This window comes from Cydia amplana, chromosome 5 (assembly GCF_948474715.1).
Source record: "Cydia amplana chromosome 5, ilCydAmpl1.1, whole genome shotgun sequence".
NCBI lineage: Eukaryota > Metazoa > Arthropoda > Insecta > Lepidoptera > Tortricidae > Cydia > Cydia amplana.
The window spans coordinates 10,190,606-10,214,855 of NC_086073.1; the positions used below are offsets into that span (position 1 = coordinate 10,190,606).

General features: G+C 37.2%; 1 protein-coding gene and 1 non-coding gene across 4 annotated transcripts in view; one reads left to right on the forward strand and one right to left on the reverse strand.

Annotated features, from left to right (window-relative positions):
* The window catches only part of LOC134647958 (tensin-1), a 148,731-nt gene that overhangs the window by 93,896 nt on the left and 30,585 nt on the right, over positions 1 to 24,250 (reverse strand). The window lies entirely within an intron of this gene.
* Trnam-cau (transfer RNA methionine (anticodon CAU)) lies at positions 6,160 to 6,231 on the forward strand. The gene has a single exon. It is a non-coding gene; the product is annotated as a tRNA-Met (tRNA).

The following is a 24,250-nucleotide window of genomic DNA, read 5'->3' on the forward strand; positions in this document are numbered from 1 at the left end:
AAAGGCATAATAGCCGATTACAAAAAAAAATAAGTGCGACGTTTTAGGAACTTCAACCCCTAAGGAGGTAAAAAAGGGAATAAAACTTTATCATGGGGTGAAAATTTTATTTTAAGCTAGGACCTTGAAACTTCCTAGGGTAAAAAAGGTATTAAATTAAAAAAAAAGAAAACGAAATTCAGCGTTTAAAAAAAATCATTCCCCGAGGTGGTGAAAAAGGGGTTGAAAGTTTGTACGGAGACCAAATATTTTTGAGAGTGCGGGTCTTGAATCTTTGTATAAAGCCATATTATTAGAACTCAAGAAAAGTAATTTCAACGTTTTTAAAAATTTGTCCCTTAAAAGGGTTAAAAAGGGGTTGAAAGATTGTATAGGGTTTTAATTTAATTTTAAGCTACGAATTTGTAACTTCGTACAAAGTTATTTCATTAAAAGAGAAGAAAACTAATTTCAGCGTTTTTTTTTAATTCAACATTTAAGGTGTGAAAAAGGGGTTGAAAATTTGTATGGAGGTCAAAATTTTTCTTTTAAGTGCGGGACTTGAATCTTTATATAATGACATACTATTAGAATACGAGAAAAGTAATTTCAGCGTTTTTAAAAATTCATCCCCTATAAGGGTCCAAAAGGGGTTGAAAGTTTGTATAGGGTTCAAATTTTATTTAAAGCTAGGAACTTGAAACTTCGTAAAAAGGTATTTTATTAAAAAATAAGAAAACCTATTCAGCGTTTTTAAAAATTCATCCCCCGAGGAGGTGAAAAAGGGGTTGAAAGAGTGTATGAAGATCAAATATTTTTGCGAGTGCGGGACTTAAATCTTTGTATAAAGTCAGTCAGTCGCGCGCGCGCATCGGTTCGTACGGTAGTTTCGCTCGCATAATTCATTGCCCAAGGTGGTGAAAGGGGGTTGAAAATTTGTATGGAACCCAAATATTTATTTGAGTGCGGGACTTGAAACGTTGTATAAAGGCATAATTATTAGAATACAACTAAAGTAATTTCAGCGTATTTAAAAATTCATCCCCTAAAGGTTTAAACAGGGGTTGAGAGTTGGTAGAGGGTTCAAATTTTATTTAAAGCTAGGAACTTCTAACGTCGTAAATAGGTAGTTAGGTAGCAGGTTTTATTAAACAGTGGACTTGAAAATCTTCTGGGGGTTGAGAGAGATTATATCGAGAACAATTTTATTCAGTTAGGGGCTTGAAACTTCGTAGCCAGGTTGTGAAAGACATACCTATCGTAGCGTTGTATAATAATTAACAAATGATTAACCGTCCCTACTGCTATCTTTTGCTGCCTAATGTTCTAAGCTAATGTAGAATTTATAACCACCAATATACAAATCCACGCGTACGAAGTCGCTGGCAACAGCTAGTAGGTAATACAAGCGTATTTATACTATTTGTTTTACAAGAGTCCCGAGTGAAACAACATTTTTCACCACATCAACGCAAGGAAAATACTAACAGTTTAGACCGGGCCGTCTCCGGGCCGGAGCTTCCGGAGCTTCGTTTTCTATGGAAAGCATCACGTGATCATCTGTCATCTGTCATAGAAAAGCAAGCGCCGGAAGCTCCGGCCCGGACACGGCCCGGTCTAACGTGAGTCATCCTTAAAACGTTACAAATCAAATTCAAATGAACTTTATTAAACATTTACTTATCACTCAAAATCATCACATAAAAGTCAATGATATCAGCTAGCCAATATGAGCCAATAACAACTCAAAATTTGCATCAGATTCCTTGGATAAAATGCAACTTGCTTTACCAGTTTTTGAAGTACAAAGCCTTTACGAGCTGGTGTGGTGAAAATACTTATAACAATCGGTAATACAGTAGAGTAAAATGCGATATTTGTAGCGGATGTTTGTAACCAAATCAAAGTTTCCACCAAAGGGCACGTGCCTGTTGCAGGGAGTGAAGGGTTCAATTATGGAACGTGCTTCAACGGAAGCGGCACTTGTTTGATCCTAATACTTACTGTATTGTTTCACTATAATTGAAGGGATGTTTACAAAAACAACATAACTGACTACACTGGTTGACACCTGAAACGATTAACAATGTTCTTAAAAAAGTGTCAACCGCTCTATGCAGTTATGTTGTTTTTGTAAACATAATTATTGTAAATTTTAAACCTACACGCATAGAATCGACTAAAATTGCCGGAGCCGGACTTGGGCGATTACGTTTGAATAGAGATTCTGTATTAAATGACCTTAATAGAAGCTTTAGTGTTTTTTTAATGTAAGTACCTAGTATATATGTGTATATAAATGTGAAAACTGCTAAGTACGTTGGTCTTATAATTATTTTGGGCATAAGTATAGCACGTGTCAACAGAGCGAGCAAATATTTCATCTCCCATAGGGTCGACCGAGGCGATTCGGATCACTGGGGAAATCGGATCAAAATAAGCATTTTTATCAAATTTGAAAAATCGTGGTTAGTTACAGCTAGCCAATCAGCGTCCCGGGTTAGCTCTGTTCCTAACGCAAGCCGCCACAGTTACTGCCCTTGGATAAGGCTCACGCTTCAGCCACGGTGACGGTTCCCGATGAGTCCCTCGTACAGGTGTATTGTGATTTTGACTCCGATGTAAAAAATGGGCAAACACATTCCGTGATAAAAGTGAACGCGAAAGGCTAAAGGTTAGTAATTGTTGTTACTTATTGTTAATCATGCATAGTGTTTCCTGGTTTGTTTTTGTTTTCATTGTAATTAAAAGCATATTTCCGTTAAGCGAAAATAATTCAAACCTATGATATGGGGTTATTCGGATCATCTGATGGGGGGCGTTTAGGATCACATTATAAAACAAGGTTTTTGGACGGTTTTGTTTAGCTTATTATATGCTTGCATGTTTAAGATGGTGCGTACGTATAAAAAGAAGACCCACCAGGGGGAATGGTCGGCAGAAAATATGACTACAGCTGCTGATAAGGTTCTAACGAAACACTTATCCTTACGTCGAGCGGCTGAGTTGTACAACGTTCCGTTCACGAGTTTGAAAAGGCGAGTCACAATGTCTCAAAGCATAGCAAAAAGCCGTGGTGGACAGCCAACATTAAAATTAAACCAAGACGCCGAGAAGTTATTTGCCGATCGACTATTGCAATTATCATCCCGTAACAAACAACAAATTTTCTGATATGGGGTGAATCTGTTATATGTGATGTTCAAGTTTTGGTATGCAAAAGTTTAAATTTCTTTTATTTTCATTTAAGTTATTCATTTTTGTTGCTAAAAGGCCATTAGCATGTTTTAAATTTATTGTTAAAACATATAGTAGCATATAGGAGTGATTTTATGTTGCGCTTTATATTGCGGTGTGATAAAAAAATTGAACTAGAAAGGAACAATAAAATTAAGGCTCAAATGCAATATTAAAGACACCAATTATAGTTGACCTCAAGTATTGTCCCTTCGTGATTCTTAATCATATGTTTAACGTTGTTAAATATTATTAATTTAGATTTTATGACACAGTTTTTTTGATCCGATTTACCCCTAAAAATGGGGCGAATAGGATTTTCTTAGAGGTTTAGTATTTTATTTTTCATAAATCATATTTAAGTTTTATTGTATGTCTGAACCTTGGATTCTGTTAATTAATAAATAATTTGTCCAACTGAATATTAATAAAAACAGTATCACCTTTAAAAATGGTATTTATTTACCGTCAAACGCGAAATGATCCGATTCGCCTCGGTCTACCCTACGAGGCGATGTTCCATTTTCACCGTTATCTCTGTAGACGCAGCTAGACATATAACTTTTGTAAGCTACGCGGCGTACGTGGCGTGATTTTGTCAATTTCATGAATTTCCCTTTATCCGGAACATTTGTATTCACGACGGGGCGTTTAGTCGATACCTGCCGTCCTTCGCTTCCTTGAAACAAATCAACAATTTAGTGAGTGAGCCATCTGTTCCGCGGGGCGCGAGCGCTCAAAGCGTACGTGACATCCTCCTAACGTCGACGCGGCTCTCACGTGGGGACACGACGTGTAATATCCATCGATCACACCGCGGTTCGAATAACTCGATAATGACATTACGAGCACGTGACGCAGGGGTGTAAATCATATTTGCGTGGGCAAACATTTCTTTAGCTACGGCGTAGCGATCGTAGCACACGAAATTTGCATAAAAATGCGAACCGCTCGAGAGCTGCCATCGCCTTTTGGTAAAATGACAACGCAATAGCGATTGCGGGACCGTAATTACTTCTTACGTGAAAACAATAGATGCTTAGCATTTCTAAAGGACCATTGTCTTCGAATGCCACAATTAATTTAGGGTCGAAAGTGTTTTTCGTTTTTATGCTACCTATAAAATGCAGATTACCATATACTACGAGTGTCCTCCGTACGAGAATTGTTATTAAAATATTTAAAATCAATCAAAATAAAACTACATGTATCATCTAATTTCACACACATCTTAAACCCACTTATAGAAAAACAAAACAAAGGATGTTGCCTCTGTCTCCTTCGATATAGGTCGAGATCCAGTAGAGCGATTGTAATTTGTCGTGGTTTTCTATTTGTGTCTATTTTGGTGCCTTACCGTCACGCTTAATAAATTGAGGGACGAGGGTTACTTTAATACAAGTCACCAAAATATAATTATGTTTTTATTCGGCTATTATTAATGCCTCGTGAATCTCGCGATGTTTCTGTCACAAAGCATGATCATAATTTTACTATGAAATATTATTATGTTATAACAAAATGATTTAACTATTAGCTAATCCCATTCATAACATTGTAGATGCGTGGTCTGAACTTCTAATAGGCTAATAGCAGCATTTGGAAGTTTAATTATTTTCAATGAAAGAGCGCAGTTATTCGGTCAGTCACATTCATTAACACGAGCAACTCGGGCCAATTAAAACAATCTGACCCTTGGAGCAGAACAGCTTTCCGGTTCCGATCGCGCCTAGCGCGTTGCATTAACCATAAACAATATTTCGATTAAGTGCTTCTAGTTATGTAACAGTTTCAAAGAGGAAACTATTTGGTACAGAGCAGGGATTGCACAATATCAACAAAACGTGTGGAATTAATATTTTGTCTAGCAATTGGCTACAAGATCGGGATATCTGGGATTGAAAATGTACAATTTGTTATTAAAATTCGACGATATGGTTCCAAAAATTGAAGATACGAGTAAATCATAAATTATTTATTTGCACAGTACGTTAGTAACTTAATTACAGATAATTTAGTTACTAGTACATATTTAATATGAATAGATTTTGCACATATGTAATTCTAGAATTATGTACAAAATCTATTAACTATATATTAAAATGTATTATGTGTAAACTAAATGTCTAGACATTAAATATGTATTAATTAGGTACATCCAATTCGATTTTAGGTTTACAAAACTAGTAGTCACTGGTCAGCTTTATTATGTATCCTTCCAACTGCCAACTGTAGCATTGTAAAATTTTACTGACAATACATAGAGGCTGCAACAAAGATTTTAAGAAAATAAAGACTTTGTTTAGATTTCCGGGCACACACACCTCATATGTATAATTGTATACCTATTTTATATTCAATGTTTTTTTTATAAAGCGTTTCAGGGTTCCGTACCTCAAAAGGAAACAAACGGAATCCTTATAGGATCATGCACTTTGTTGTCCGTCCATCTGTGGGTCAAGTCAAGACCCTTTATCTCGGGAACGCGTGGAGGACGTGGAGGTATCGAGTTGAAATTTAACCATAACCTAACTGAATAGAGTAAACCTGAGTAGGTTTACGGTCCCTTGAAGCTTTGATCAAATCAAACTTCTAACGTAAAAAAAAGATACTGCCATTTATGCCGCAAAAAACGTATGGTACGTATCAAAATTTACCTAGAACAGAACTATGAAATTTGGCAAGGAATATCCTCTCACGACAAATACAGGGAACATTCGTTTAATTTGTACGGAACCCTCGGTGGGCGAGTGCGACTCGCACCTGACCGGTTTAATTGGACTATCATTGTTTAATCAATTAATATCTTTAAAATGACTTATTTACAAGCCATTATGACTATATAATTTTGTCTTATGCACATACGCCATTTTAGGAACGGTGGAAATATCTAATCAGACACCATGCACAGTGTGGTAGCTAATTTCGTCCTAGCATTTAAGTAGCAGAGTGGCGCAGTGGAAGCGTGCTGGGCCCATAACCCAGAGGTCCGTGGATCGAAACCACGCTCTGCTAGACTTATTTTTATTTTTATTTTTTTCCTACATTTCCTTTCAAAGTACCTACATATCTAAGTATTGATTAAATTAGAAAAGAAATGCAATCGTTTCGTGACTGTACCCCGATGCCACGTAAAATGTATGGTTGCATGAACTAATATTGCCTACGTTGGCCATCAGCCGAATGATGATGACCGGACACTCCCTCTTTCGGGTTATACGAGGGTCCGTCCCTCATGCCAGGCATGAGGGTGACACCGGCTAAGTAATGGCACGTGGTAAAGGTGAACCTAATGTATATTAATTATTAATATCATGTTACTTAATAGTCAACGCGTGATAAGCGATGGCGTAAGTTATGAGATCATTTTTGATAAACTTGTGAACCGATTATCACCGACCGTGCGTTTTGCAAACAATGAACTACATGCACTAGGTTTTGTTAGTGTCTATAAGGATGGACTGGACAGATAACTTCTGGGTGGTTAGATGAGGTGTCCCCTTTGCACTCTTTGCAGTGTGTATGTGTGTGTGCGTGTCTGGCTCCGGTCCCGCGGGCTGCTCCGGTCCCGCGGGCTACTCCCCTCACTCCAAACAAAACGCAAATTATCAAATTATTCTACCAAATGGTTTTGATCGTGAATAATGACCGAATTCCGGCATTTTATTGAATTATTTAATTAATTTGATTCGAACAATGTTGACGTATCATTGTTTCTGCCGTTTTCAATTACTCTTCCATATATGTATACTATGTATGTACCTACACCAACCATAAATATGTAGGTAGGTACATCACCACATTAGTAAATACATATTTATCATCATTTTATGTGACATAGGTACCTATGACTAAACTTTCTTATTTTATTTTCCAATAAAACAACCCAAATCAAGATTCTAAAATTAAAGTCTGTAGGTACCTAATTTAAACATTGGGTCTCTTTATTTTGTGTACCTAACCCATATTTAACCTAACCTACCTACGTAGTTTTTGTAAAGGGATTTGACCCAGTCAAAATCCATATATCTAACTTCAAAAGTTAAAAACGAAGATAAATCTTGAAAATTTGCGAGATGTCCAGCTTTGAGAGCTTCGTTTTTTAGGGTACAATTTAAGATACTATGTTTACATTTTATCCTAATCTGATGATTTTCAATAATTTCAAAGTGAGGTTCTGAGCATTACCTACTGGTTTTACTGTTTAGAAAAAAAAAGCAAAAATAAAAATAAATGGGAAATTAATAATGTGCCTAATTAGTAAAATCTTAAAAGATTATAATTAGGCTTAAGAAATGTTTGTTAATCGAATTCAACAGATTTATTTTGAATGCGTATAAAAAAATACTCGAGTTTTCCTTTTTAACCAGACTATACGTAACAATTGAACACCAAAGGGATCACCACACTCGTGTGCAACCCTGGCTGTTTACGGATGAATGACAGGGACTCAGCCACATCCATCTATGGCAGGTACATGGAGAAAGTCGGAATCTCGACCCACCATACACTCGCCGACATGACTTGTCTAGACATACCTGTACCTACATGTCTCGGAATGGAAATGAATTGTATAGGTATCTAACTTCCTCAGTATCCGTATCGTTGCATACCTAACTTTCGTTGAGGGGCATATGTACTGAGACTATATTCTGTATTGGTCATGTAATTGCTCACAACTTTGGTACCTACAATTATTGAAGACGATTTCAGGAATCAATTTAAATACTTATCCTTAATTTTAGGGAACAAAAAAAATAAGATGTGTCATATACCTACTTTTAACAATTATTAGGTAAGTTCACTTCAACAAATTTTATATGTACATAATGCTATGCATTTTTTATGTACCTTACCTTACCTTCTCTAGAAGGTAGGAGTTCTATTAAAACCTGTGTAATAAAACATGATCACATGATTTATTAAATATTATTCACGCCAATGACAACTAATATTTTAAAAAATGTGTAATTGTAATAAATAATTCATACCTAAACAGAGATTTCGTATTAACTTATGACGAGCAAAATTGTACGTATAATAGAACAATATCGGTACACACACACAGTACACACAACTGTAGTCTTTTTACCTGTGTACTAAGAAAACTGTAGTAATCTCAACCAATATATGTCCCACAGCTGAACTCATGTTTCAAGCACGCGAGGGATGGAGCTATAGTCTCCACCTACGCTGGCCTAAGGTGGGTTGGTTGGTATCTTTATATTTGGGAACTTCTTCACGGATGCATATGTTTTCTCCTCAGATCATAGAAGTATTCTCAGTGTGTTCCTTTACTGAAAACGTAGCGGTTAATACCAAAATATCTATAATGATATTCCGTAGATATAATTAATCCCGAAGAACTATGGTACGAGCTAGGATTCGTAGCCAAGGCCATGGCCCCTGCAATGAAAATCGGACGTCGGAAGGTCGGAACCGCTCGGCCATCACCGTTTCTGTAACCGTAAGTTGACTAAAACTAATAAATATAAATGCGTCATAATGACTTTAATTATTAGCACTTCTGCCAGATATATAACACGTACGTTTCGTAAATCATCACACACTCAATGAGTCACCCTACACTTTTTAATATTAAGCATTGATCGAATGGAATTTTTGTGAGATCATAAAGTGTAGCAACGGGTCAAATTTCAAGTGGTTTATAATTTCTTAAATTTTAATTTACAGCTTCTCAGTACCTACTCCTCCAGATTCCGGGAGGCCACCCGCGCCGTGGATAATTCAGTCACCATTTACGTATAACTCATGTGCATCAAGCGCACTTTTAAGGCTTGCGCTCAATATGCGTCTGGTGTGACGGATCTAGAGAAGGAGCACCCGAACCGAGTAGCCCACGAAAGCCATGAACATACCGACCCCTGACCCGTCCTCACCGGTTTCACACCTCATAACCTAAAGCATAACAGTTTATGGAAAATATGTACCCAATTTTTATTTTTATACGAAGTTGGGCAGCTATAATATTGACAAGCCTACTTATCCCGTATAAATAGACAGGTAGTTTGTCTAGCCAATGAGGACTTTCACAACACTATGAAACAAATTAGCTGCACGTAACCTGAATACTAATTCCAGACTCGAATAGGTACTGACTAAGTACAAGTTAGATTCCTGAGCTCATTAAATGTTGGCTATCCGTATTTCGTGTCCATTAACCGCACTGGTAGTTAATTACAGACCCGCCGCCGCATTCTCTGCTTTTGATCAAAATTCTATTTATCTTCATTAACCAGTGCTTATCACGGCAGCTTTTATTAAATTAGACCTTCTCATACGGGTTAATAAAACACAGACCGCTAGTTTAATGGTACTTTAACCAAATAAAGGGACGAAAGTTTATATACATTAAGTAAACCGTCGTTTAGCTGACCAGAGACAAATACATATCTACAATAAATGGGACAATTTTAATTTCTACTACTAATTAGAGTAAAGTAACTAAGTAATAGGTATCAATGTTGTTTACTGTTAGCATTCGTAGAACGGAAGAATTAGTAAGCTATATGAAATAATGTGCCATAACCCGGTCACGGACTAAGCAACTAATTCAATGCATTCAAAATGAGTTCACCTCTAATCTTAATTCGTACAAACGTTATTTTCTCTTGTCTCAAAATGGGACATACACGATGCCCGTGCTCGTGTCTTGCAGCATTGTTTGTCTAGTGTCGAAACTTATGTGACGTCAACTCGTACACCCAGATGCTTTACGCAACACGACCTAACGCGCAATTGCCGCAAACACACAACTCACACAATGTACCTACTTACAGTTTACAGTAACCTCATCAATGTTTCTGACTAATAAATTTTAAAGGACATTATGTCGTTAAAATGGACACCTTAAATGGTATACAAATGGGTCGGCGCTGCTCTTGTTGGTTTCACCGCGCCCGGTCGGCGGAGTGTTTGGCGAAACCTCTTATTATCATGTCTAAATCAGTCGTAATGATAACAACTCCCAACACAATAGGAGTCATTGCCTTTTTCAGAGAACATTTAAACGTTTTCAGTTACTACTTTATTTATATGAAAGAACCTACTTAAATGAAACATTAAATTCAACTACTTCGTTAATTTTGTCATTTCCTTTAGAATGTAGGTAGAGCACCTGAGCAATTATTCGAAACATGTTACATATATTTAATGGTGTTGCACAACCTATTTCTAAGATGTAAATATGTTGGTACGTGTAGGTAGGTACTTATCATACATACATACATCACGTTTTACACCCCATGCTTGAAGTAATTTAATGTTGGTATTATTTATATTCTAATAGTTAGTATTTTTCATAGACTTCATACATTGCATTGTCGACACACAAAACTTGTGCAAAATAGCTATGCAAGGTCACGCAAGGTATTCACAATAATGGCTACAGGCATTCAGCATTCAGCATAATAAAAATCTGACTTCCGACAGTAGGTATAAATTAAAGCTATGAAGAATTTCAAGACTGCATCCCCAGAACTCTCTACAACTAAACACTGCACTTCAAAACGAAAATGTACCCTTAAGGATGACTCACGTGGGTCCGGGCCGGAGCCGGGCCGGAGCTTCCGGCGCTTCGTTTTCTATGGAAAGCACCATTATCACCGATCAGCCGTCATAGAAAATTACATGTCGGACGCCTCGGCCCGGGCCCGGCCCGGTCTAGCGTGAGTCATCCTTTAAAGTGTCAGTGGTAATGTGTCTAGAGTAGTTCTTACCATAATCGTTACGTAAGATATAATTAGATCCAGTTCTAACACTTTGCGTTATGCAGCGCTGCGACAACTTAATTGCCTAAATTGTCAGCGGCTTGCTTACAAAGTGAAAAGAACGGAACGTGACGAGGGGTTGGCTCGTCTGTCGTATTGGTCGTACGTCAAGCTGTCAGCTCGGCCGTATGGCGATGCATAGAGCCACATAGAGCACATGCCTGTCTGGTAATAGCGTAGCTCCATCAATATTAAAATGAATTAAAGATTCCAACCACCGCAACTTTTATTATTCGACAAATGTTCTGACAGTCATTCGTGAAATGTGTGATGTTGATCACTTGTCGAAATTATAATTTGATGGATTACTTATTTAGAAGCCAAATTACTAATAATATATGATGAGATAAATAAGGTTAGATATTAGATCAACATAATAAAAAAGTCGAACTAGGTAAACCACCTACTGTACTAGGTATTTATAAAGTAGGTACGTGCATGCATCACGATACAAAAGTTCATAGCAAGTCGGATCGAAATATACACAGATTTTGTATACTTAAGGATTCCTGATCAAAAGCATAACTTGAGTCTAACGTAGGTAGTATTAACGTAGAGTTTGTTATTAAGTATAAGGGGTCGCCCAGAAATCATGTGATCGTTTAGAGGGGGGGTGGGAGAACGAAAATATCACGAATTATCACGATGGGGGAGGGGGGTCAGAGAAGATATTACGTGTATTTTTTTTAAAAAGCGGGTAAGTCAAAATCAACAATATTACTCAAAAATTTCTTCAGATCAAATATAAATCCGCTCTATTTTGTATATATAAGTGATAAGCAGATTTTTACGATGCCTGTTTTTGAGAGATATCATCTTGAACGTGTCTTGAACATTACGCAATACATGCAGAAGAAACGACATTAGACTTGCCATGGACTAAGTTAGTCCATGGACTTGCTTAGCGTCAGAGTACCCGTATCATAATTATCACGTGATCTTGTGCTAGGGGGGGACGGGGGTTTCGTTAAAATCACCAAATACCACCAAGGGGGAGGGGGGGTCAAAAATAGGCCAAATATGATCACATGATTTATGGACGACCCCTAACTTCTAATGCCGGTTTAGAAGGAAGACGCGAAGCTTGCTCGAGCCGGTATTATCCCAAAAGGATTATGGACAAATGACAAATATAAGAGGCTTTACCTTTACGGGCATAACTTGTAAGAAGGAAATCTTACGGCTAGAAAACAGAACACGTTCAGAACCATTTGACTTAGTACGATTAAAATACTATGCTAAGTAGATAATTTACGTTCAAATGAATTCCTAAGAATCTAAATAGAATCAATTAAATAAAACAACAAAAGTGAAACAGAAAGATGAATATCGCGTATAGTCAATCAATTTAATTCAGTTGGAAATAATCGATAGCTATCTGAGAAGACCACCCACGTGGCCGGCTAAGGGAACTACCATCTACAGCACAACGCACCCACTAAATGCTGAGCATTTGGGATAATTGGCGTCCACTGGACAGTGAATAATACTCTGCTCAATTAGTCACTAACGTAAGTACATACAAAGCTTCTCACCGATTTTACGGTAGTCATAATAAACACTATAAAATAGTCCTTAAAACGTAACCAAAGTTTATGTCCGTCGAATTTACTGCAGATAAAATTAATTATCGGAATCTCGGATCGGACCTTCTTCAGAAAGGTTCCATCAAATATTTAAATTACCGTTTTCTGAAATTTTCAGAAAGCGCGAAACAAATAAAGTATTGCGTTTTTTTTTTTTTTATTTATTTATTTACACAAAAGGTACATGCTCACAAACAAAATTTATGATGTCGCCAAACTGTAACCAGTTTGTTGGCGAATGAAGCGCTCACTTAACTAATCGAATCATGCACCTAAACAAAACAATTAGTACAAAACAATAGCCTTTAAACAATAGGTAACCCTTATTATAATCTAAAAACTAACATGCACACATATGCTTAACAAATTAAATAGGTATCACAATTTCCAAAATTTTAATTTTCTAAAAGGTATGTTTTTAATCTCTTTTTAAGGACCGGCTTACTTAACTTAGGTTTCCCTCTTAACCACCCTATTTCGTTAAACAGTCTAGGCACTAAATATTTATTTAACCTTTTCCCATAATAATTAACCGTCGGAGGCTGTATTAACTTCCCCTCGCGTACCCTCCTCGTGTTGTATTTGTTAAATGCTGGCCGTTTATGCTCTTCTAAGTAATAGTTTTCTAAAGCTATCAGGTATTTAATTCTCTTATGTACAGATAAAATTTTACAAAGTGGGAATAACTCGCTATAATCATTACACGTTTTTTTTATTTTCCTGTCAACTAAATACTTAACTAATCTGGTTTGCAAATTTTCTACATCCTTTATATAAGTACTAAAGGTGCGGCCGTACACACTTAAACCGTAATTAATTATAGAATCCGCTAACGCGTAGTAAACAACTAATAACACCTTTTTACTCATCACTTTTTTCAGTTGATAAATTTTCCCCAAGACTATCCGGAGTTTCTTACAAAGTTCCTCTATGTGAAATTTAAAATTGAAGTTATAGTCCACCAGCAGACCCAAGTGTTTACATCGGTCAACATATTCTAAAAATGAACACTCACAGTCTAGTTTATTCCTATGCAAACAGTCATAAGTATGTCCTACTATGCCAACTTGTGTATAATCCACTTTTTTTGCTATGCTGTTATACGGAGAATATATATGTAGGCACTTCGTTTTTTTTATATTAATTATGATACCGTTGTCATGTGCCCATTTTAGTATGTTTTCAAAATCATTCTGCAGCTGACAGCGAGCCTCATTAATATTTTTTGATGAATAAAATAGGCACATGTCTTCAAAAACGGAACTCGTAAACGACGCGTATTTCACGTTTGGCGATTTGAGTTCTTCGTTAAGTTTATTTTAAGCAGGTACCTAAGGTTAATTTTAAGGAACAGTTGTGTCCTGGCGGCCTAGCCAAGGTGACGATCGCTTCCGCTTCGCCATCGAATCGCTTTGTGTCTCTCTATCACTCTTCCATATTAGTGCGACAGTGACAATTGCATTACGATCGCTACGGAGCGTAAGCGATTGGCACGTTGGCTACGCGGCCAGTCCCAGTTCTGGTAATGGGTTCCATGAGGACTTGAGGGAATTTCTCAAATCGTGCTGGATTCAGGTCCACACCTTGAAACGTACCCGAAGCGCGAAATCCTTTCCGAGGTCGGTTTTCTTAAAAAGAAGATTACCTATATTAAAAGAAATACATTAAATTTAAATAAATAAACCATATTAAAACATACCTTTGTGAAGGATTGAACGAATAGTTGGGCAGTAGGCAGGGGTTCTCATTACAATGTCCGTTTGTTGCTATTTGTTTATACAGACGTAATTTATTGCTACCGTGCCGTATGTTTGGTATAGGGGTAACGTCAATAATAGAACACAATTTTAATAAATTGCCCGCAGTTACTAAGAATAGCCATATTATGATTATAATTTGTCCAATAGAAAAATAGTCAAGGGTTATTTTTGCGGCTTCACTGTGTCGAGCTGAAGTGTCATAAATAATGTTCCCTGCACTCGAAGCAAAAGTTACGACTAGGGATTGCAGAACCGGTACTTTTTAAAAGAACCGGGATTTTCGGTACTAGGCAAAATTGGAACCGGGATTTCCCGGTATTTTCGGTACTTTCGGGACTGCCTTCAAAAATCAGTTTTTATCTTAATTTTCAGTAAAAAAAGCGTAAAACGACCATGAATCATTCTCTAAACATTGGCGCAATATAAAATGTACCATAGTAAAAAGGTACCTATACTTCTTTTTTACGATAATATGTCTTTATATAAGCCACACAATCATTGCCTACATTCATTGCCTACAGTACATACGACGCAATCTCGAGTGGATCCCCTCTAATCACCAAAAACTCCAGACTGTAACGCGTAGACGCAACCTCCTATACGTGCCCCCGAGACGTCTAGCAAAGTCTAAAAAATCCTTACACATAGTAGGCATAAAACTTTACAATACTCTAGACGAACAGTTAAAAGCTACTTCTGACTCGATATTCGAGAAAAAACTAAAGCAGATATTGTTGGACATGGCGTGCTACAGTATTGACGAATTCGTTAACTGCTACAAGTCACTGACCCATCTACACAATTATTAAATAAATTACCTATTTTAAGTAGTGGAAACACCCGCATTGCATGTTATTGTAATTTTTTGATATTACCAGTGTATCTAATTAATAATAATGTATAGTACTTATAGGATAAGAAAATGACATGTAAATCTTTTTATATTTTTATCAATAAATGATCTATCTATCTATCTATTAACTGTGATATGAACATGAACTGCCTCTCTGCGTACTGTACTACAAAATAAATAATTTTGGTTTAATCCTAATCTACATGTCATATTTTTACTATCTACAAAAAATTTCCTTATTTTTTGCTCGTATTTAGTATACAAATAATTAATTATTAGTTTTTTTTTATCGTTGAAACACTTATGTCCTTAAAGTTTACTACGCAATTTTATGTTGTCTGCATTGTCAAACCCATTGCCTATTTTTGTTTTGATTTTAATATTGTGGTCAGCCATAAAAGTATTAGAGTCAGTCTTAGATAGATAAAACATATTTCTTTAAAAAATCTGATATTTCATGCTAAGTAGGTAACAGAAAACAGTCAAATATTTTACCGGAAATGTTAGTCCCGAAAATCCCGAAAGTACCGGGATTTTAATTTTAAAATCCCGGTTCTTTGCTTGGGAATTCTCGGTACTTTCGGTTCCGGTATTTCCCGGGAGCAAACCCTAGTTACGACCATGCGGCTGCACCAGGTGGCGGAACTTATATTTAGGCTCATTCTGTTAAGTTGGTACTTAATATGAGAAATAAAACTTTATTACTTCCATTCATGACGTTTCTTTATCGATGAACGATCCAAGTTCTCAATAAGTAGGTAAGTTTTTTTTTTCTATTTTGTGCTCAGGCCGCGTTACGGTCACGTCGTGAAGCGTCACCGAAGTGACTCCTAACGCAAGCGAAACATTTTTAATCACCCAAAGTAACACCAGGCAGCTGTTGAGCATGTTTCGCGAAGCGTACTGTTTTTTGTTTGGGCCAGATGTTTTTGCGCGGACACAGCTAAAATTTCAGTGATGAAACCTACACCCAAGTAATCCAATACGTCGTCATTAAAAAGGTGACAACCTGTTAATACTAATATGTCGTAAAACTAGATCACCACTGGAGTGAAATACGAGCAATGACGTTAAAGTTCGAGCGTTCATTTTATTTGTGAATATGGATAACCAAACTTTATTGCTTTCGGTCCGCTACCGCCCGGGTCAACATTTGTCGATACAAAAACTACTGAATGTAGCTTGATTTTCCCACAAACTTACTTAGTGCGCGATTGAACCTTCGACTTTAAACGAGGTCTCATTAGCAATCAACATTCAACCAAAGACGTGTGGGTACTTTAGCCTAGACAGCGTATCCTTAATCAAAGTGATATATGTACGGCATTGTATAGAGCAATTTGTATTGCGCATTACGCATAATTAGATGCTGCGCTGCCGCTCCTGTGCCACTGCCGCTACGAGTGCATGTTGTTCATTAGGACCGTCATTAAGTACCTGTGAACTGACCGGACCACTTCCGCACAACAAACGGTTCCTACACTCGTATTGCGCAACGTCCGCTCCCGATTCTAAACCATGCATTAACAATTAATTCACAAATTAGATAATTGAACACGAATAGAATATAACACGCGTTTGTTGTGATGCATCGTGCTTGGCATGATAAGTTGACTCTTCATTATTGTTGTTACGGATTTATTTTGCTGTTAAATAAGTTTTCTACTTGTTTCCTAAATTAGCTAGGTTTACGTCCATAAACACATATTGTCGTAATTGTTATTCAAAGCAACGTGTCCATCAATATTCAATAATGAATAAATCAAAATTGGGCATCAATGCTATCGGTTCCTTTCAAGTACGCAGTACATTGACGCTGCCCAAACATTCCGTCAAATGTACACTATGTGTGCTATGGTGAGTAATGCTTGCTCTGAACCGAACAATGCGCGACAAAGCGCTCAGTCTGTCATCAGTTGAATGTGAAGTAATCTCGTTCCCATCGGCCGGCGCAGGCGCAGTGGTCCTGGAGCCGCAGGAATGTGCCGTAAATCATCTCGTTTATCCGTACCCGCTAGGGTTGTCGGCGTTATTTGTGAAGTCCAGACTTCAAGAAGCCGATGTTGAAGGTAGCATTCAGGTGTTTGGTAAAACATTTGAACAGTACTCATTTATTGTGAGGAAAATAATTTCATTGGTGTACTTATCTGAATAATTAGTTGAAAATAATTGCATTTAAGTAGGTAGGCCTATAACAATATTACTACCTACATCCTAGATTTGAAACTGTGTATAAAAATTATCCCTACGTATTAATAAATCTTCCGGATTGTGGCAGCCCTAATAGATTCCCGCATAGCTGCAGTCACATCGCGTTGCATTCAGCCATATCATATCAATGGCCAATTTAATTTCATTAACTCTTCCCATATAGAGAGACAGTAACCATAGTAGGTAAGTATCATTTGCAAACAGAAGAAAACAAATCAGATTAACTGATATACATACATGCTTCGTATCGGCCATTACAAAGGCAAGATTAAGTTTTAAAACTTATTGCTAGTAAGTATTGACGTTAAGGCTAATCTGTATGCACATTGTACGTAAGAAAGCAGCATGACTTCCAGCAGTTCACGGCACACGTGACGACAATAAACAAACGGATTGCCGGCTAAAACTTATGCAATATAGAAACTGTATACAGATTTACGAGTTCCTATAAATAGTTGACGATTCAATATTGAAAGTGCGCGGGGTGACAGTCGTATCTGTGATTCGAATAACAATAGTCATTAGTCAGTAATATCTATATTGTCATACAAAATTTCTTTGTGAAGCGCTTAGATCCGCGACGCCTATCCTAAATTCGCAAAACAGGATGGGTAACCACTGGTTACTGAGTTAGCTCCTGCCTGCTTTGGGTAGAAGGCATGTAATCAGTACCGCTGATTTTTCTTCCAGTAGTCCTTTACCCAGTTAGAGGCTTTCAGGCAGCTTGAAAATTAAAGGAAGTTTTACCACTCGCTGGAAAAGTAAAATCCAAGTGAGAGTAACCTTTAGCCCCATAAAGAAGCTCGAAAGTAGATATACGGTAACAGTGGGTTAACATTCTTAAATTATCAATTGCTTCTGTCAGTTTTAAATACTCGATCGAATCAGTTACCTTTAGGTTAAGGACGTAGCCTATCAAAAATAAAGATAGGCACATGAGTTAAAGTTAATTGCGACAACTTTCAACGTTTTCATTATTTGCATTGTTCATAATCAGAATGCTCTGTTTTTGTCTCGAATTTACATCATTAATTAATATTATCTCACAGTAGTCAATACAGCTAAAGTAAGTACATACCTAACTGACAAGGAAGGTTATCTGAACTGGCTATCGCCCGTATTATTTTACTCTCTTTGACAGGCTGCACCGAAATCATTTTGTTACTGCGCCCGGCCAACGGATCAATGCTTCTGTGTAATGAAGCAATTTTGGTATTATTCGGATTGGTGTGGTGGCGTTGGTGCGAGACCGTGTCATTATATTACCGCTCTATTATCCGAAATGGCTTATATTCATTGGAGTTACGGGCTTTAGTGGTTATTTTCATTTTTAAGCATCTAGCGGCGCGGCGTGATGTCGATATTGTCAACGCAATGATGTCGATATTATCGTGGTTGGCAATGAAATCCGAAACGGCCACAGCATTTCCAGATAAGAATAAAAACACGCGTCTCTTACTCGTGTTGGTACCTTAAAACCACGCAAATAAAACGGAATCATGAGCGTTGTGAGGGTTTCAAGGCACGAGGGTTAAACAAATTTTGCCACGGAGTGAAACACAAAAATGTTCACCACACCAACGCAAGGAGAAGAACAAATAATAAAAAGCACGTCGACTTCTAGTGCGAATTGAAGACATAGCAACAATATATTATTTTATATTATAACGAACCAATAATAATTCGTTTAAACACAGCATGACATCTGTCAAACTGAATCAATAACGCTACAGTTTCATCCATCGGCAATTGTGAATCGAACAATAACGTCTAATACATAGCGTAGCGGGGTTAATTAGGTGGATGCGTCAAAAGCGCCGCCGCTGAAAGGCTCCATTGTACAGGCTGCGCGCGCGCACGCAGATGCTCCTAATTAACTTATAAATGTTGGATAGATAAAGTACGAGTGCGTACACTAACACAATAGCGCCATGCAGCACAAGACTTGAGCACGGCAGCTGTATCACAGCGATCAGTATTTTAACTTGCAAATTTACCATTTTAGACAAAAGCCAACCAACAATCAGCCATCTTATCGGTATCATTAAGGTTGATTTCTATGCACAGTAGCGATTAGTGAAACCGAGAGCTACTACATTAAAATGTTAGTGACATACAAATGACACATGATCAGCAGCTTGTAGTGGTAACAAGACGAGACGAAAGATGCTGTGCTGTCGAGATAATGTTAACATTGTTAACTTAACAGTGCTCACTTGTGCATTGCATATACGCTGTGTCGAACTCTCAAACGCGGTCATGATACTGAGTACAGCAGTTGTACTGTGCCTTTAGTATTTGCTCAGTGGCCCAAGTAGGTATGTGAGTAAATAAGATACACGCACTCCCGGTTAAGAATACCACGTCCAGTGAACACTCAGCATCTGTATTTGAACAGAGCAGATTGCTTTAATGTGGGCCATATTATACAAATATAGCACATGCATTACGTTCCTTCAGGTACTTATTCGTTTCGTAACCTGTAATGGGTTTGTGAGGAAAATTAACTGAATGAAAAACACAAAGCGGTACGATACCGATCCGTCAAAAGTAACGTTTTTTGGTTGAAAAAATTTCACTTTTGACACTGACAGATCGGTATCGTACCGCTGTGACTGCTTCTTATAAGCATTGTTCGAATCGGGCCGATACATAATTTACAAAACTGGGTTAAACGGAAGCCAAATACGGAACAGTAAAGAAGCCAGTATTTCATAAAATGATCAGCAGACAAGCAGTGGGCAGATCAGTGGATATGTTGGTGACAATGAACTTGCCCGCGGCGCCTGCGCCGTGGGCGCTGCACTTGTGCTTGCGCAAGCGTTTGGGAAGCGACTCGACTGGGCATGCGACATCACACTAGTCGCATTAGCATTCTACCGTTAACACCGTTGCATCCAAGGGCGCCCTAGTATTAACGCTTGTACTAAAATGGCCGCAGCCTAAGTATTCATCACAATCTATCCCCGATCGATTAAGGCTTGTAAATTATAATTTTATTTTAATATGCATAACATTAACCAGCTTGCTCAACTATCGGTTATATATCGGTACATATTAACAGTAGGTATTGATGTAGCTGCTCCTCAGAAAATATTTAACTGAACTTATTTACCTACTTTTAGGTTCTTTCAGGTCGTTTAAGACGCTGTATTAATCGTATATGAGACGTCACCAATCGTCTGTCAGTCTGTTCAGTCACAACTGATTCTATAACCTGTTCAACTATTTAGAAATAAACTAATTAGCCTTAATAAAGGTATTTTACTAAGTAATGTCCTCGTCTGTCTTTTCCCAGGATTGTTGTTGATGGCCAATAGTGCCCAATAGGTCAAGGACCGTCGTGGTTATGTGAGTATAATTATGGTTATGGTCTGGATAAGAATCGTCCGAATGTTAAGCCCTAAGTTCAAAAATTAGCACAGTTTGACACTTAATACGAGCGTTTCGAGTAAAGAGACTAAACTTTACCTATAATAATTATTATTACGCTGCACAAACTTCTTCAATGATAATTTTAACTTGTAGTACGTGCTTTATCATGTAGCCTGTTCCATGAATGTTACAGAGAGGCAAAGCCAAAATTAAAAATATGTATCTGATTTATGAACATAACTCCTACGTTGAACGATTCCCGCGCTGTCAACTGTCAATGTCATTGTGTTTATTCATGTTAGCCTAGACCATTAGGGCTTAATAAAATATAACTTTTTTAACAGGAAATAATAGTAAATATATAATAAATATGTGAAAAAATAAAATATTAGTGTACGACAGTCCGACCAATTACAAAATTGGAAGAAAATACAAGAAGACTGAAGAAGAAAATGCTACTTTCGCGACCAAGGTCAAAGGCGGCGTCGTTTCGTGGATAGCATGACTATCCACCCGGACATGTTGCATATCAAAATAAGAATCTAGCAGGGCATGGACGTAGGTACCTACTTTTTATTTTAGGTCTGCATCATCATCTCCATCTCCGCCAGCGGCGTAGAGAAAAAAGCGATTTTCGCGTGGCGTATAAAAAGCAATCTGTGCCCTCCTCGCTCGCCAGCGACCGAATGTTTAATACGTATCTAAAATTCCGAAAGGGAAATAAACGCAAAGTAGGAAATACAGTGGACCCAGTATCAAGTGCTTATTTGTTCATGATTTTCGACGTTTGTGCTACTTGTGCATTCTGGATTTTTTGGAACACTATTCTAGCTAGGTGTATATCTGTCCGCTAACTGCACATGGTGACTGAGCTGTGCACTGCATTCTGGAGCACTATTCTAGGTGCGTCTGTCTGCTAACTGCACACGGTGGTTGTGCTGTGCACTGTGCATTCTGGAGCACTATTCTAGGTGCATCTGTCTGCTAACCGCACACGGTGGTTGCGCTGTGCACTGTGCATTCTGGAGCACTATTCTAGGTGCCTCTGTCTGCTAACTGCACACGGTGGTTGTGCTGTGCACTGTGCATTCTGGGCCACTATTATAGGTGTGTCTGTCTGCTAACTGCACATGGTGACTGAGCTATGCACTGCAATCTGGAGCACTATTCTAGGTGCATCTGTTTGTAAAATGGCTATACTAAGCTTTTTGGAGTACTAACCTAGGTATCTCTGATGATATTTGAACTTGGCAATCTTTCACATACTAATACTAGGTGTGTTCAATGCCAGTATATTTGGGACATTGTGGTGTTGTCACTTATTCCTTACTAACAGCACTGAGATATGGCTCATATCCTACCTGCCAATGGCAGTGGACTTAAGGCCACAAGTCTTGCTAGAACTGGGTTTTGTGGCCCCATGAGTTAATCAATGTGGTATGCCAAATTAGGCCGTCTCTTGATATGTACTCATCTTCAAGTAGGTGAATTAAAATATTTATTCTTATTTCAGCAAGCAAGGAATTAAGCGAGTAAATCTTGACATCGTGAGACGGAGGCACCAGAAATCTGGATATGGAAAAATCCTAATAAGACAACCTCGTTGTTTGTTTTTTCAGATGTATAATTAAGAACATTACAAAACCAGTATGACCCAAACAAGATTATGCAAAAATAATCTGCGCTGTAAAATTTTATTGGCAGCGACTTGAACTGCGGCTGGTGAGATGCTTGTCAGTAATGAATAAGGCTAAGTATTTGTTTGCTAACTGTGATGATTTAGCTCTCAATCAATTTTGTGCTGCAACCGGCTGTCGCTTTTAAGTGACTGACTTTCATTTGTGTGACTGTCATCACTGAGAATCTTCGCTAAGGCAGCGGTCCTTTAAATACTATTAAAGCACAATAAATGGCATTAGAGATTTCTTTAAAACATGCTGTCGACAAGTGATATTATAAGAAAATCTAACAGAAAAACTAATAGCTTACGGCCCGGTACTTCAACTTCAAGGGCTCGATTATCAATCATATTTTCCAATGTATGTTTTGCTGTTACTATTTGTTTCATATAATAAAGTGTTCATTTAACATTACAACATACAAAAAACCCTGGTCAAAAGCAGCGATAAGGAAGCGGAGTAACACTTTCCTCTCTGCAGTCACAATGTGGTCGCACTCAAGTGACATTACAACAGCCTGTGTTCATTTAGAACAAATTCTCAAAAGCTGTGGTTTATTTAAATACACTTCTTTAATTGCAGTGACATCATATTTACAAGGATTCTGTCATACAAAATTAAATTTTTGTCTGTGCTAATACCTAGAGGCATTCCGAAATATGATCAATTCTGTAAAATTGATAGTCAAATACTAGAAAACTATGTGACTGTGATATATACTGTGTGTATATGCCTATGATGTCCTTATAAAATAATGTACACTTTATACAGTTTAATATTGACTTCAATATTTTCTCTACCAAATCCTAAGAGAAATAAATACAGATACCTATAGAAGAAGTAAATTTATTGCAACTAAGCAGTTTAAGTCAACAGGGAATTGGAACTGTTATGAAACTAATGAAGTAATGACATAAGTCCTTTTATTAGACTATTAGACTAGGTGTCGATATGTGTCAGACCTTTCATGAAGTGTCTAAGATCTAGAGGTCACATAATGAGCAATTGTTTAGATTATATATCTATTGTTGAAGCTTATTATTATAAATGTTATTTATACCATGTAGGTGCATACATATACAAGATACACTTAATTAGTCTTGATACCATTACCTATATGGAGCTATAATCAAATGAAATTAGCTCCTTAGTACTTACCTCAGAAAGCTTAGTAATACTATAATTATTTCTTTAGCCGATAAGGATAAATACAAACTTAAACAACAGATAAAGTCCTTTATATATTGGTCACATTGTAATTAGTTTTAATGAACTTTGCTCATATAAATGGGTTGTTGTACCTATAACTACAAGTTATAGGTACCTATAACTACAAGTTATAGATATTTAAGTTTGGCTAATGAATATGGTTATGTGTGTATTTAAAGAGCTGAATAGATAAAAGTACCTATACTGAATTTCGTATATTTTAAAGAAATACAATGCCAATATATCACCTAGTGTGACATAATTTGGTGGCTAATTAAAATAAAGGGTTATAAATATATATTTTTTCCAGATATTTAATTACTTACGGTAATACTTACACCCGTGTGGAAATTATTAAATAAGCCTAATAGAATGAATTAGGTACATTAATTTTGTTCAGGTTATGGTGGTCTTGTTTATGTTTAAAGACCCTCTTTTCCGGTTTACCACACTGAGATACATCTGAGAGAAGACAACACAGCTATCGCAATTATTTATAAACCGGTGAAATGAAATACAGTATTTTTTATGTCTAGGAACATTAGCAGTGGTGTGAAAAGAGAAATTACAA